We start from the raw sequence: 18,025 nt of genomic DNA, 5'->3' as shown, positions 1-18,025 counted from the left end.
ATTTTAGCCATCCTTGTAGCTGTGTAGTGGTATGTCACTGTGTTTTAATTAACCTTTTTCTGACAACTAATGATGCTGAACATCTTTACATATGCTTATTTTGTTTATCTTCTTTTGCAAAATCTATTTGAAATCTTTGTTTTTTTCTAAGTCATTATTATAAAAATCCCAAAAATATAGCTCTCCTACTCTCCTTTCTGCCTCCCTTCAGTGACGATAGAGGCCATTTCTACATCAAGCACACCTCTAATCCCCTGGGAAGGTAGAGAACCATGAGCTAGGGTTTAGCTGTAAAGTTAAAGAACTTTACAGTTAATATATATCTATCTGTCACCTACAGCCAATCATTACATTTCGCTGCAAGGTTTAAAAAATCATATTCATCTATTTGTCCTTCTGCCTACCCATAAATGAGTCTTATTTATTTCAGAATAAATTGGTTTTTCCTCAAATACATGCATATGAAATTCATAACTGGATTGTAATATGGTCACAGTTTTGATGTGACTTTTGCAAGAAAAATGCTTATACTTATGTATTACACCCGTATCAATACATAGAATGTTGCCTTTACCCCAGAATATTCCTTCATGCCATTTTCCAATCAAGCCCAACTGCAATCACCTTTCTGATTTTTTTTCCCATTGATTAGTTTTTTCTGTTCTGGAGTATGATTTATAAATTATAGAATATTCACAATTTTATATTTAGTATTTTGATTCAGCATAATTTTTGAGATTTATTCTTGTTGTTTTATTAGTTCTTTTTCTATGACTAACATTCCTTTGAATACTTACCTATCCATTCTCCATTGATGGATTTTTTTTTCCCTGTTTGAGTCTTTTAGGAATAAAGCTACTATAAACATACCTGTACAATGCTTTTTGTGAACATATTTTGGCAGTTTTCTTGAGTAAATTCCTAAGAGTGGGATTGTTGGATTATAGAATATTTTTACATTTAGCTTTATAAGAAACTGTCATAAAATTTTCCAGTTGGGTTGTACCAGTTTCCACTTCCACCAACAACGTCTAAGAACTCCAGTTGCTTCACATCCTTGCCAACATTTGATGTTGTTAGTCTTTTTATTTGCAGTTATTCTGAGGCATATGGAGTAGTATCTCTCTGTCATTTTATTTTGCTTTTTCCTGATGACAGTGACACTGGACAATTTTTCATGTGATGCATCATTTTCTTTTTAAATGTCAGTTCAAAGTTTTTTTCCCATTTGAAAAAATTTGTTGTGTGTCTTTATTATTGATTTATACTTTGTTTCTCCTAGCAGTCCTTGTCAGATGTGTTCTTTCAATTTGTGGCTTGTCTTTCTTTTTCTCTTCTGTCTTGTAGAGTGGATTTTACTTTTGTTGATTAGTTCAATTTATGATTTCTTTTCTTTTGTGATCTATGCTGTTGGTGTTCAATCTAAGAAATTTTTGACTATTTTAAAATCAAGATTTTTCTCCAATATTTTGTTCTTAAATTTTTACAGTTTTAGTTTTTATGGTTAGGTCTATGACCTATTTCAAGTTAATTTTGTGAGGTAAAGAGGTCAACATTCATTTTCTTCTTCTTCTTGCACATGGTTATCCTGTTGTTTCAGTAAAGAATTAATGATTAGAACCCTTTGAAAACCTGGAGGATTAAATAAGGGAATTACTCCTAGAGAGTAATTTATCTCTCACAAGTAAAGATTCGGTTAACTCATCATTCTAAAGAGATGGGGAGAGAAAAAAACAAAAAACATAAAAACAAAACCCTATGTGACCAGACTTACTAATAATTGAGGCAATATTAGGTATAGGACTTGTTTAAAAGTGGAGGTATCATTGAGCAAGCCTGCTCAGCAAGCTTTAACATATCTTCTAGATGATATCTACTATCCTATCTGCATGGCTGCTATGTACCTCATTTGAGACTTTCTCCCTATGTAGCTCTCAACCTGTCTTCCAGTTCCAGTGACTGCTTTCTCTCTACCTTCTAACAGCACTCATTAAAAATAACTAGAGTCCTCACAGTTCTATCTAAAATAGCAAAACCCAGAGAGAGTAGAGAGGTAGGGAGTTTCTCTCTTTCCCTAGTCTCAGTCTATGTTGCAATGACTCAGATTTCTTGCCTTTTTTTTCCCCTGTATCTCATATTTTTTCCAGATAATTGACAGCAGGGCTATACATTTCCTTTAAAGGATTCCCCAGCATCTTAGCCACATGGATATGGTCTGCTTGTTGATTCCAATAAAACAAGCATTTCAAATTACAGTTGTTCAGTTTCTGTACAGGAAATATATATAGGCAAAAGAGGGTTATTTTCTTACATTTCTTCTTTATGAATTTTGTAATAAAAGAGCAGCTCCTTCATTGAAAAGCATTTAGTGGAATCTGGGGGTTATTTATTCATAATTTGTGACATATAACATCAGTGGTACAGACTGGGTTGTTCCATGACAAGCCAAGAGAGTTTTTTTTATAAAAGTACTGTAATGTGAGGGAAAGAGCATTCTTTGTCCATTATTTTGGTAGTCTTCTCTAGCTCAACTCCTTATTTCCTTTGTGCAATAACTTAAATAAGTGCACATATTTTACAATAGCACACAAATACTTTGAACACTAAGAACAATGTAAATCTATATGTAAAAAATAATCTTTTTTAGTATAGTACGCCAATTCCATCAGTTTTTAAAGATCTCTTGGTCAATTTCCTGCTGAAGTTTGAGCTCTCAGACTCTCATTTCTCTATGATGCCCCCAGAGTCTCTGCAAGAAGGACACTTTTACCAAAAATGTGACCTGGGGATGAGAGCTCAGCCCAAAGCTGATACTTGAAAATACTTTCATCTTCTCTATGATTTGAGGAGTCATTGCCTTTTTCTTCTGCAGTGGAAAACCTGAGATTTCAGCTAAGCCAATATCTAATCTTTTCTCATATACTGCTGGTAAATCTGGCCATACAAACTTATTTATACTATCCAGTGATGACAGAGAAATTATGCCTAATGTAGTCTTTATTCCTAATCAGTGAGTAACTACTGAAAGAAAGGACAGTCACTAGGAAATATAAATTTTGATTTATTTTCTCATTGAATATTGCATCATTCAGACTGATTCTTTATAGCTTAAGAAATAAAGTAAAGAATATTAATGTTTAGTGAGCTTGAGCATCATGATTCAATGAAATTATATTGGGTTTATACCCCATAGAAACTCCTGGGCAGGAGCATGCAGGGCACTTACTCATTTTATTTAAAGAAAGAAAAATAAACATACATGGACTCATGTTTTCCATTCTGTCTCTTAAATTAGCCATCTGTGAATTAATACCACCTGAATCTCATTTTAGCAGATAAGTATATATTGCCTATATTATGTAGATATATAGTATATATAGATATAATGATATATAGGTTCCTCTCTCTCTCTCTTTCTCTTTCTCTCTCTGTCATGCTTGGCCATGTTCTGGAAGCCATATTTGTGCTCCTATGTCAAAAGGACACAGGAATTGTAGGAGTCTAGTCCTGAAAAACAAAATCCCCAAAGAGTTCTTCAGGAAATGTGATAATTTCAAAGTTTCTAGGCCTACAGGTTATTTTTTTTATTATTGTTTGTACACTTGCATTGAATAAGAAGACCACATATCCCAACCCAAATGTCCAGATGTATCTGGTTATTCATTTTCCTTGGTGTACCTTATCTTAGCATGGCACAATGGAAAATCTCCACCTGAATATTCTTGGGTGCTTTGCTGAAATGTAGATTCCTTAGCCACATTCAGACCCTCTGAGATATTAGTATCTATATTTTCTAGCAAGCAATCATGATAATTTTATAGTTTGGTGGATATAAAAGATTTGCTAAGCTCTTAACCCTAGGCAAACAGAACCATGAAGGTTAAAGGTTTACTTGGCATAGGATATCTCAGCTTAGGTTAAGGATTCCCAGTTACTAGAAAGGTTTAAGAGTTGGTAGTATGAGGGAAGTTTATTTAGGGACAGTAAAAATCATTAGTTGATCAATAGGCTTAATCATGTTTGTCTCTGAAAGAAGTGAGGAGGCTATTCACAGACAGCTTTTATCTTCCCTAGGATGGAGGTGGGTCACATGCTATTCCAGAAGGAAAAAAACCTACCTCTGTACAGCAGGCAGGAATAAGAGTTATATAAGCACATTTGCCCTTTAATTTTGTATCAGTCAGGTCTACCTATAAAATAGAAAATATTCTATGTATATATATCTCAGGTAATTGCCGGGAATGGCCAGCAATCCCTGTACCAACGGATGAAAGATTACTCCAAACTTTGCCATGAAAGAAAGGAGAAGGCAAGAGGGTCAACACTCAGAAACAAAGACCCTTTGCTCTTCTTTGCTCCCGCTTTTATTGGTCCTTCAGGATAATCACAAATCCTTATCATTGTTTCTCAGGCACGGGACGTGTGACAAGGGGTCTTACTAGAACTGGGAGGATCTGTTTACGGGAAAGATACGATATGCTAATCCACGTGTTCGATATGCTAATCTGAGTGTTCTAGTGCTACTAAACATAGCCTAAGGGACAGTGCATACATCTCTTAGATCACAGGGCGGCTGTTTGGGCTAAGAAAGCTTCGGGGAAGGCAACTCCCCTTGGCATTCCAAGGGCAGAGTGGTCAGGCAGGCCTCGGCATTCCAAAGGCCTATGCCCTTCTCCGAAACCTTCCCTGCCCTTAGCGACCTCTGTGTTACATTTTAGCAAGCCAGGTATTATGGATGATTTCATGCTCTACATTAACCCCAACAGGTAATTTAAGCAAATGATTTTTTTAAAAAACTGAGAAGTGGGGCAGGAGAATGGGGCAACTAAGAGCTTCACAACAGAGGAAGGACACTGCAAATCCTAAACTAGAAAAACAAAGGAGGGAGATGATATGACCAGAGCCTAAGGGCTTCCTGTCATTCAAAAGAAGCAGAAATAGTGGTGAACTTTCTCAGTGGAAGTTGAAGCCATTGGGAAAACACAGACACTGTCAAAGGCACTTCCAGGCACAGAACAGTGCTACCTTCCAATCCCAGACAAAGTCTCAATTGGCCAAACTGCAACTTAACTGGGTCAGTCCTGTGATGACACAGAGCAGAGGAAGGATGAAGTGGATCGGAGGGTAAACAAGCTAAGGACTGATGTGGTCTGCATTTTACCCGGTCTAGAGAACATAGACTCATTATTCAAGACCTGTTTTATTTCTCATCATCATTCTCCTCTTCTTTTAGAATTGCCTCTCCTTTCTATAAATAGAACCATGTGAAATTGCTGCTATTCAACTGCTCTTGAATTATAAAAAGTGTCATATGTATAGTTCAGCTTGATATCTTCCCCTAATATACATACACTAGTAAGTGGTCGTAGGGTCTAAGACAAGGTTGCCCTCACTTATATACATATATCTCCCTCTGCTAGGCTGTAAGAGCTCTGATGTCTGGAATGTGTCTTACTTAATTTTATATCTCCAGTGCCAAGCATGGAATCTGGTACAAAATTGGACCTTAATAAATGTTTATTGGATGAATGAAGGGAGGAAAAAAGTTTTGCATTATAACTTAAATTACCAAATTAGATAATGTTACATAAGCAAAAAGACAGCATTCAATAAAAACATATTTCAAAATAATATATTTTTTCATGTTAAAAGACTCAAATTCAGAGCTGTGACTGACTATGCTAAATAGTTAAGCTACGAAGTTGGATTTTGGTCGGTAGATTTGTGCTATGTACTCAAAGAAGATTTGAAACAATACAGGTATTGAGACTGGAACGAATTTAAACTTATATATGTTATACATATCATACTGCACAACTATTTTTACGGCATATTTCCAGATTTTTAATTCTTATTTTTGAACTTTTTCACACAATTTGTCATTCTTTGTACAAAAAAAAAAAAAAAAGATGAAAAAAGCTTCTCTTGGCCATCCTGGAGTTTGAAATTTATTGTCATGTGGATAAACTGTTAATATATTGTTGCTAAAAATGAAAAGAAAATATGAAGTTTAATACAAATGTATTTCTCTTACCTTAATATGAAACTAAACAGTTAATAAACAGATCTTTAGAATGATAGAACTGTATACTCACCTGTAAAATAATTCACTTATTAAATTTGTAAGTAATGTGCCCTTTTCTTTAAAAATATGAAACAGGAGGCAACTAGGACAATGATAAAAATAAGTTGGAGGTTTATTTTTTCTCCCCAAAGTTCATAATTTTTATGTTAAAGAAAAAAAGCATGAGGTGGGAGTTTCCTGTGAAAAAAGACAAGAAGATTAAATGGCAAAAGCAGTACCTCATCATTTTTTGTTTGTTTTTGAGAGTGCATTCTGTAAAATGCCTTTATCACAGTGTGGTTACCATATTAACTGAGGCCACAATCATCTTATTTATCTACTATAGAAAGCCACTGAACCCATAAGGATTTCATGATTTGTAAACACAGAACCTCCAATCAGAGAAGAAAAATAATGGAGCTAGAACTGTACAGAATAGCAAGGACAAATAAAATAAAGATCTTTGGTTCATGATTATGGAAACATAGGGATCCATGAAAAAAAGATGTTATCTAGTATTTTTTTCCTGAGTCTAAAAAATTTTTGAGCTCACCTCGTATATCCCAAAAGATTCCAAAGGATGATTTGGAGGATGAATAAAATACTATCTCTTGATTTGGTTGGCTCACTCATCAAAGATTTATTGAAAGTTTCTTATATACAAAGCTCAATGGGAGATGACGTATAAAAAGGAAGAAAAAAACGTGAATGTCATAGAGTCCAATTCCTCAAGGAGATTGCTTTCTTGATAGGGAAGAAAGACTAAGTGGTACCTCTAGGAGTAAATGGTGCACAAGATGCTGATAGGCTATGTTTTATGTACATAGAAATAGTTAACTTGAAGCCCAAAATTCTTGTTAACTACAGAAATGAAGTCAGCATAGACTGGTACCTGAGGGTAGGTAAAAACCAAATCTTCATAGATGGGGGATAGAAAAGAATAATGTATTAGTTCATGACTAGAAAGGAATGAGATTGGTAGTCTGGTGTCTGGTGCACATCGTGGAGGGGAATAGAGAGTGATAAAGCTGGAAACATGAATGGACTGCAGATGATTACAAGTTTCCATGCTAAGATCACATGTTTGAACTTAATTTAAGGGAAGTCAGTGAGAATTTTGACCCGGGTGTGAAGCGAGACACAGTCTGAGCTTGGATTTAATAAAATACAGTAAGAACCTTGGATTAAATATCTTAGACCCCTTCAGACTTTAAAATTGCATTTTCCTATGGTTCTATGAGTATTATGGCAGAGGGTATAGAAGAGTTAGATTGAAGAAGGTCTAGCTGCTAGAGGTTTCCTGGGTGTTCCTCAATGGGTATAGGAGTAGAGGCAGGAGTATGTGGGCTTCTTTTAGGGAGAATGGGTAGAAAGAGGTTTTGTAGCAAAACTGAGGGGACCTGGGGGTACCTGGTGGCTCAGTTGGTTAAGCCTCTGACTCTTGATTTTGGCTCAGGTCATGATCTCAGTGTCATGAGATTGAGCCCTCCATCAGGCTCCTTCCTGGGATTGGAGCCTGCTTAGGATTCTCTCTTCCTCTCTCTCTTCCTCTCCTCTCTTAAAAAAAAAAAAATGAGGGGAACTGAAAACTGCTAGCATGGGAATGAAGGAGAAGGAGAAGTTAAAGAGGTTTTGAGTTCTGTTGACTGGATTGTGTCACTATGGAGAATTGAAAGCTTGAAAGAAATGGAGTAAAGGAAGGCACATTTTGAAATTTTAAATTTAGATATGTTAATTTTTAGGTGTTGATAAGATATGTGCTTTTGAAACCATATGAAATGCACTTGACTCAGGTTCCAAAATGTGAACACAGCCAGCATGAGATCATGGATGGGACATGCAGAACACAGAGGGAGATGTCCCATCATTTTAGAGGGATGATAATATTGAGAGGTAAGCCTTGTAATGAATCAAGTACCAAGAAGTGAGTTGTTAACTCTGAGTGAGAATCAGAATCCAAAACTCAGTCTGCCTTTATCAGTGGCAGAGTGTGGTGCAAAAAGCAAAGGAAATGAATTTTAACACATACTTGTGCAAAGAATTTTGAAGGCATTATTCCTATGTGGTCCCTTTGAAGCCATATGTCCTATCCCAACATACATCTCTGTTCCTTAAGAATCATTAGCAGAATTCTGGAAACTGGAAGAAAGTCCAAATATTAGAATTATTATAGACGGGTCTCACCATAAGATCACAACATGGTGTTATGATTATAGAAATTCATAGTAAAGTGAAGAGTCAGATTCAAACTATTCTGATAAAAAAAAAGTGGTCTCTTGGCAGGAAGGAAAATAATTGTCCATTTCAAGCTCCATAGATTGATTATAGATAAATCCTGGTTTTAATTTTGTGATGATCAAATGGAAAAAATCCATAGGAATACCTTCGTATATTACATAGAAATATACAGTTTTTGTTTGGTTGGGTTTCTTTTTGGATTTGAGATATATATTTTATTTATTTATTTATTTGGTTCAGTTATTTTTTTTCTTTTTTTCCAAATTTTTATTTGAATTCTAGTTACTTAACATATAGTTATATTGGTTTCAGGAGTAGGATTTAGTTATTCATCACTTACATATAGGAAAGATACAATTTAAAACTATTAGAATATAAATGAACTATTGGGACTTCAACAAGATAAAGATCTGCACAACAAAGGAAACTGTCAACAAAACTAAAAGGCAACCTTTGGAATGGGAGAAGATATTTGCAAATGACATATCTGATAAAGGGTCAGTATCCAAAATCTATAGAGAACTTATCAAACTCAACATCCAAAAACAAATAATCCAGTTAAGAAATGGGCAGAAGACATGAATAGATGTTTTCCAAAGAAGACATCCATATAGCTAACAAACACTTGAAAAGATGCTCCACATTACTCATCATCAGGGAAATACAAATCAACCACAATGGGATACCACTTCACACCTATCAGAAAGGCTAAAATGAACAACACAGGAAACACAACAGGTGATGGAGAGGATGCAGAGAAAGGGGAACCCTCTTACACTCTTAGTGGGAATGCAAGCTGGTGCAGCCACTCTGGAAAACAGTATGGAGGTTCCTCAAAAAGTTAAAAATAGAACTACCCTGTGATCCAGCAATTGTGCTACTAGGTATTTACCCAAAGAATACAAAACTACAGATTTGAAGGGACACATGCACCCCAATGTTTATAGCAGCATTATCAACAATAGCCAAATTATGGAAAGAGCCCAAATGTCCATCAACTGATGAATGGATAAAGAAGAAAAATAAAATTTTTCTTGCTGTATATTTAAATGATATGTATGTATATTATATTATATATTATATGTATTTTGTATAAATAAATATATATAATAAGTATATATTATATAAAAATATAATTTAATGTATATAAATTTAATATATAAATATAATTTATATATAAATATTATATATGAATATGAATATATTATATATGAATATATAATATATAAATATGAATATATAATATGTTCATATAATATATTCATATATAAATATGAATATTACTCATCCATCAAAAAGAATGAAATCTTGCCATTTGCAATGACATGGACAGAGCCTGAGTGTATTATGCTGAGTGAAATAAGTCAGCCAGAGAAAGACAAATACCATATGATTTCACTCCTGTAGAATTTAAGAAACAAAACAGATGAACATGGGTGGTGGGGGGAAAGAGAGAGAGGCAATCCATAAAACAAACTCTTAACTATAGAGAAGAAACTGAGGGCCATTGGAGGAGGAGATCGGTGGGGGATGGGCTAAATGGGTGATGGGTACTAAGGAGGGTACTGTTTTTGTTGAGCACTGGGTGTTATATGTAAGTGATGAATCACTAAACTCTACTCCTGAAACTAATATTACATTATATGTTAACTAACTGGAATTTAAATAAAAACTTAAAAAAAATAAAACCTATCGTTTGTAATACTGAAAAAATATCAATTAATTGAGTCTGTAGGAAGGGGAAATTGGTATGTGTTGTAAATTTTTAATTGTGAGTACTTTCTTTTCAGGTTCCATATTTTCTTTTTCTGACACAAAGGCATTCCCAGTTTTTTCTCTTTAGCCCCAATTTTCCTCCTGGACCCTGAAGTCATATGTATTATTCTTATTTGGATGCAAGAACACTCAAATGTAAAATAGCTCTAAGTGAAATCATAATCATTTTCTCCCTTTCTGTATCACCTCCTCATCCAAACTTTCTGGTTTCGTGTTACCCTCCTTTAGTTAACACAGCATTGTTTACCCACATATCACAACTGGACATCTTTAGGTGTCATTCTAAAAATTTTGTTTCCTTACAGTGCCTCTTCCAATCATCATTAATTTCTATCAATAACATCTTTTTGTATATCTTATAATTATTTTCTCTTGATTCTTACTGGTACACTGTCTTTCATCTATATCCAGATTGCTTAGATAATCTGGAAAGAGATCAACAAACTTTTTCTATAAAGGGCCAATTATTAAATACTATAGGCTTTGCAGGCCAATATCTTGTCACAGCTACTCAATTTTGTTTTTAGAGCATGAAAACAGCCATAAACAATATGCAAACAAATGGGTGTGCCAATAAAACTTTATTTATAAAAACAAAAAATTATTAGAAATGAACAATTATGATATTATTGCAATTTATATAATCTAGGCCTTCTCCAAAGTAAAGATACTTATGTCTGGTTATTATTTGGGAGAGTTTCCTATTGTAGAACTAGCAAAATTCATCTTATGAACAACACAGTATTGCTTTTACTCTGATTAGTCATCATTATTTAATAAACATAACACTAGAAAATGTAGGAAAAAGTATGTATATAATTTTGAACTAGGTGAAAGGACAATATGGGTTGTAAATAGCGTTCTTTCAACTTGTGCTTCAACAGTTGCTTCTATTACAATTCATATGTATTCCAAAGGTGTTCTCAAATAGGTAGAAGAGGCAACTTAATGATGATTAATAGTGTAATTGTCCATAGTAAACATGCTATTCACCTATCATAATCATTATTATCAATATTATTTTTGTTATTTATATGTTCACACAAAATCTGGAAACAAGTGATAGGGAAAAGTGTCATTTTTAAATATAAGGAAATAATTGAGAAGAGTTCTTTCTGCCATATTCAAGAATCTTACTTATGATTTTACTCACTTTTCTTGCTGTAGTCTTGTGATTCCTATTTATTTAAATAGAACTATCTTAAAAGATAGAAGATTTAAAGTCAAATTACTTTCCTTCAAAACATTGATATTACTAATAGTTCAATGTACAATAATAGAGAAAGTAGGGGAGTGACATCAGCAAGATGGCAGAGTAGGAAGCCCTAGACATTTTTTCTTCCCACAAACAGAAAGATTCAGCAATAATTCACCAAAAAATTCTTGTGAGAAATCTAGAAATGAATTGAAAGGCTCCTACATCCTGGGAGAATGTGAATCCACACTCACTGATGCCAGCAGAGAGATTCAGGACATTTCTGCTGAATCCCTATCCTTGATATTGAACCATACAGTCAAGAGACCCTCTAGTTCCCAGCTTCTCCTGGGATGAGAAGGGGTTGATTTATGCATCCAGCTCTCCAACTTTTCTGAGGGGGCTTCTCAGAAGACTGGCACATTCCAGCTCCCTGGAAGAGAAAGGGGAGTGCACCTTGGGCTGGTAGATGCCATAGGTCGTGACCCCTGCTCAGCGGAATGAGTGGATTAAAAACTCAGCCCTCAGCTTCTTCTGGAGAAGAAAAGAATTGATTCATGTGTCCAACCTCCCAACTTCTCTGGGGTAGCCCAAATAGCTAGTATTTTTCTTGTCAGTCTTGGAGACTTGATAGGTCTGATGAAAGCTATCTCAAGAGTTCAAAGTAGCCATCTCTGGCTGTGATTGTGAGTGATTTTGTGTTAATTTTTAGAAATTTTTGTGTTTTCCAAATGCACCATGTTAGAACGTGGATTACTTTATAACTAAAAATAGCACAATAAATTTTATTAAAATGAATGCAATACATTATGTCCAGGTGAAAGCTGCACTTATATGCAGTTATTATTTCAGTTTTCTAATTCTGTGGGTATATGTGCACATCAAAATAATGTGAATACAATATTTTGCTTTCCCAGTATTTTCTTATTTTATGATGGATATCATTTGCTCAAGAGAGATTGAAAAGATTAGGATCTGGGTAACTACTTAAATGTGTGATATAGTTGAAATCCATTGAAATGATTTCTGGTATGATGTGGATCATTGTATTAAGTATTAAAAGTGCAATGATTTTGAGTTCTGGTCTTGCTACATAGAGGATGTTCCTCATTATCCCAAACAAATTGATCCATGAAAAAGCCCATTTGGTGTGATTCTAATTAAGAGTGTCCAAATTTTTATATAAATAATGATTAGGCTGTACCTCAAAAAATAAAACTAAGGATCTGAAAATAATGTCATTTTTAAATAAAATTTATATTATAATAGCAACTATGAATGAGTACAATGAATAAATGATAAACCTTATGTATAATAAGATTTTCCCATTTTTTTAAGCCACAAAGTTTTTTCTGTTAGTGATAACTTTACTTTTTTTACTCTATTTTTTCTGCTAGTGATAACCTTAACTTTACTTTTGACTTTTGCAGAGTGTTGCCATGCTGATAGAATTTTGCCAGCAAAATAACATTTGGTGTATGAAATCCACACCGCACCAATGAGATTTCTTATAAATTAATTAGGTGACACTGGAGACTTGACATTCATTGGCATATTGGGGACTCTATTTCTCTTTGCATCTGCATACCCAGTTTTGTTTCCAGCACTGACTGAGTTTAAGGCACTCATTTGCATTCTGAGAGCTCGTATGGTATGAGAAGTATATTCTGCATTACTTCTGAGTTACTACTTGATCATCAGTGCAGAGATGGACAGCTTCCCAAGGAAGATTTTTGCACGATCATTCAAATTGTTACTGATCTTGTCATTTTAGAATAAGAGTTTGTGTTTGTTTCTGCTTTCCTATGCTATTTTGAAAATTATCCAATGGCTTACATAATGACAAACCAAATACTACCCAAGATCATTATCCAAAAAAAGCTCTGTTATTATAGGGTTGAAGTTGGTCAAATAGAGACATACCTCCAACGGACTTCAGCACATGGTGGACAGATAGTTCAATGATAAAACAAAATGAGGTGAGTATGTAACGAATGATTGACACTTTAGGGGGACCTTGAATGCAACATGTTGCAACAGTTTTATATTAATAGAGTCATAAAATTTCTTTAGAAGACAGGCATTTATTATAAGTGGATTAATTTGAGGCATATAATTAAGTTCCTTTCCAAATGGCAAATAGCCAATCAGAGGTAGATCATGATTTCCGACCTTCTTTTCCCCTTAGTCACCAATGAGAATGACTTTCCAAGTGGTTGTGAGTTTCAGTTTCCCATTTTATTAGCATTATGTCTGAGAACAACTAAATCACAGAGATTATAGATTCCAGTTTTCCTGTATTCGAAACCACTTATTTAATAAAAAAATATAATGATGTTTGTATGTTGAAATCCTATCTTTAAAAACGTATTGTTCAAAAAAGCCCCATATTGTTCAATAGCAAGAATCAAAAGATTGCAGTATACATCAGTTGTGTAAAAGTGAAGTTTAAAGTTGCTATAATTTTCATGACATAAAAAAATACTCATTCTTCCATATCATGCGGTAATTTGTCTTGATCTACATAATCCCAGTATGAATCTTTATTTTTTTTTTGATGCAGAGATTCTCAGTCCTAAAGAATCAAATATTATCAAAGGTCATTGACTATCTGAAGACAAATAAAGGCATCCTCACTCACTCATTATCATGATTTACCTTTACCACACTTACAATATGGACTGCTTTTAAAAAGCCTTTAGATAAATCAGGAAAATTTCGAATTGATAGATGAAACTGAAATTTTAATATACATAACTTATTTTGCTCATGAATGCAGAGCAAAATTCATAAGGTAATTATGATATCATCAATCATAAGTTTATATACTGTTTCCCAAGGAACATTCATTATTACATAAAATTAAACAAGATGCTGATTTTATAACATGTAGGAATACTTTTTAATGATAACATACTTATCTATTTTTAAATTTTTGTTAGAAAATTTACAAATGCATTAATAATGTGCATTGTAAATTAAAATGTGTAAATTAAAATAGTAGTCTAACTGTGGACTAGATCTGAAAAGGAGAAATCTTGAAAAGGTCTTAGGTTTTAGAGATCTAACTAGTGAGGCCTTATATAAGCCTAATGAAACTCCTAAACATGACATTACATGGCAGGCCAACTGCTCTTTATCTAGGGAATGTTACTAAGGAAATTCATTATCTATTAATGGTGTCAGATTCATGGTGAAGACTGTAGATATTTCCCTGAAACAAGGAAACTATTTCAAAATTACATAATTTAAATTTAGGATAAAATGTCCTATGCTGTTCACTGAGTAGCTATTTTAAATATTTCTTTCAAAAATAAAACATTTATAAAATAACCGAACAGAATTTTAAAATAGATATGATTACATGTGAAAACAATTTAGTAACTTCGTTTAAACCAAAATAAGTTTTCTTCCTTATTTCCAAACAATGACAGAAAGTTTTAATAGCATTTTTACTGCTACCAGTTTATTTCAAGGGTGAACGCAGGTGTTTCTCAAGCCATGTTCCAGGGAACATTGGCTCAGGTGAATGCTAATACTTTGTTTGTTTTAAAGTGTCCTGTAATAAATTTGAAGAATGCCAAATTGAAAAGGGTTTGGATTCAGAATGTTTAGACTGCTATCGTGATTATATATCCTCTTCAAAGACTCGCTATAGTTTGTTTTTTTTGAACTAGATAGAGAGGAGAGAGTGTTGTAGGGGAAACAGAGAGCTAAGAAGTAAAAGCAAAGAGAATCTGTGTCCTAGCTCCTTGAAAGTTCAGCAGAAGAATGTTTCTTACATGATTATGAACCAGCATGGACCCAGCACTGAGAGCCCCGAACAGGACCTAATGAGGCAGTGTGGGGGTGGCCTGCCTGGCCTAATCATTGAACGTCAGAAACAGAAAGGCACACCTCAGAAGATGCCACCTAGGGTAGGCGGTGACAACCCAGACAAGAGTCCTCCTGTCCCCGAGGAGCCTTGGGTGATTGAAATTGTATTTCTGCAACCAGCTGAAATGGAGACTCAAATTAGAAATTATGCTTAGTAAAATAAAAGTATAGGAAATTGCATTCTTTGCACATCTAAGTCTGTCGCTTGAAATTTATTTTGACTATAGGAACATTTTTTTTTGGACTAAGATTCCTAGGAATATACTTCAGAAAACAGTAATCAAGCTAATTAATTCCTGGCAGTACATATATTTCATACTGAGTTGAGCAAATTTATCTTCAAAACACAAATTATTTAATAGGTCTGATCTACTTAAGCATCATACTAGATGTATGAGGTATGGAATATTGATAATTATCTTAATCAATGAAGTAAAAGAAACAAGCTATGTCTAAATGATCTGTGACATTTTCAGTCTTGACCTTGGCTTATCTTAGACATTGGTTCATACTGTTTTCAGCCTTTGGATCTTTAGTGTGGCTATAATTTATGAAGAATAATTATTTTTCATCTAGGATTGTGTTTTTCAATCTAAATTATCCTTTTCTTTTAAAAACTACTGCAACCAAGTAAGACAATGTAGCACTTTAAAAAAATTTCTTTGGAGTTATTTTACAAGCCATAATCAAAACTCTATTTTATTACTTTAAATTCACGTGTACTTTTAGATCAATCATAGTATTACCTAAACTCATCACTATGTAGAATTTAGTGATTTTGCAAAGTTTAATGAACCATATCTAGTCTTAAAAGTTGAAGACTTGTTACTATTAAAAATATCTCTGGTTCGTAGTATGAGTGTGTTCAGTACTTGTTGAATAAATAAAAAAATTATCCTGAAGAATATACTCCAGGTTCTTTATGCCTTTTCAAAGTCTAGTGTATCCAGTTTATCTTTTTACAAAGCATTTCCCATCATCTTTCTTCTTGGCTTTCTTCTATTATTTTTATGTTAAAAGCTAGTTATAAATTAAAGTTGATATAGTACATTTATTTATGCTTTTTATTTGTTGTATTCTATTTATTTTTTGAGATTAGGTTAGGTAGGTAAGGTTATTAAATTTTAATCCTACACAGTATTTAGTTAGGTATGTCACATAATAGTTGTTGATATATCTGGCAAAACTTTGTATCATTGCCATTATATTTGAATTGTCTTTATTAATTTTCCCACTTAATCAAGAGTGATATTTTCAGTTACACAAAAAAAGTGTGGACTAAATATAATTCATTGAAAGATACTCTATAGAATCATGTCAATTACATACGCCAAATGGCTGAAAGTATCAATACATGGTTGTATGATATTTGACAATTAAGTAATGAAAGCCAATTCCCAAAGCATGAAATGTATTCTACTTATAGCAATGTTATATTTCTATTTATATTGCTTCATTAGGTAATTACTGGCTTTATTTGATGTCTGAAAAATTGTAGAGGACTTATATTTTTATTGTTTTTATTCATTTGTGTAGCCATGGATCTTAAAGTGGGGATTGCAAGATTATGTTCCAAGGTTCTGTGAATATTGCCAAAGTATATCTCAGTTAGGTTGTAAGTATATCAGTGCAGTTTGTTGGGTGGAAAGCTGGGCTTTTATTACATGTTCATTGAATTTTTAACAAAGACAGGTCAAGATTATTGATGAATTTCTGTATTCTCTAAAAGTTCCATAATTATAATTTAGGTTTTTATTTCCTATGATTAATATTTTGGCTTAAAAACAACTCTTGATTCTCACTTTTATATTCATATCAACCAACAAACATTTTGGGTGATTATAATGGGTTGTTCACTATGTAGGTGCCATCCTTTTAAGAAACCACAGCTTAAATAGGGAGATAAGAAAATAAACATTGAACCAATAAATAAAACAATAGAAAATCACCACAATCAAGTGCTAAATTGCATGGCAAAAGTTACAGATACTATAAGAGTTTAGAAAAGTGATTTCTCTGTCAATGTGCATAAGCTGAGAAAGGCTTCACAGAATAGGGGAGACAATGTGACATCAAGTGCAAGTCTACAGAGGAAACAGAAATAAGGAGAGAAGCCTAGAATTAACTCTATGTTTCCCAGTCTTAGAAAGCTATCTTTTATTTAAGATTTTCATTTCAGGGGTGCCTGGGTGGCTCAGTTGGTTAAGCGACTGCCTTCGGCTCAGGTCATGATCCTGGAGTCCCGGGATCGAGTCCCGCATCGGGCTCCCTGCTCGGCGGGGAGTCTGCTTCTCCCTCTGACCCTCCTCCCTCTCATGCTCTCTGTCTCTCATTCTGTCTCAAATAAATAAATAAAATATTTAAAAAAAAAAAAAAGATTTTCATTTCAGGTTTTAAAGCCCAGCATTGAATTTCATAGTTGAATATACAATATTTTTAGGAGTCACAGTCATAATATTCTGTAAGTTGAAAATGCCAAGAAAATCAGTATTCTATCATTATTTAAACTATTCATACAGTGTTTTTTGGAGAGTTTTGATTGCCTTACTTTCCTCTAAGCATTGGAATAATTGAGTCATCTTGTTAAAGTATTATAAAGTACAAATTTGCACAATAACCAGGAATGTTTACCAGAGCCTAAACTTTTGACTTTATTTGTAAGAAGAAGTCTTGGTGTTTTACACATGTCAACAGAAAATTGACTCCATTCATGATGCCTTTCCTTTTTAGTACTCTATCAATTGATCCTTTTTCCCGTTTTTTTAATAGCAATTTCTAAACAATCAAATATTCTGTGAAGATTTTCCACTTTTGTCATTCCAAGACTTTTGTCACTCCAAGACTTTTGTCACATACATTTTTCCTAAGATTTCATA

The sequence above is a fragment of the Mirounga leonina genome, unplaced genomic scaffold, assembly GCF_011800145.1.
Source record: "Mirounga leonina isolate KUSES-001 unplaced genomic scaffold, KU_Mleo_1.0 Mir_95, whole genome shotgun sequence".
NCBI lineage: Eukaryota > Metazoa > Chordata > Mammalia > Carnivora > Phocidae > Mirounga > Mirounga leonina.
Note: the sequence above shows the minus strand (reverse complement) of the source record.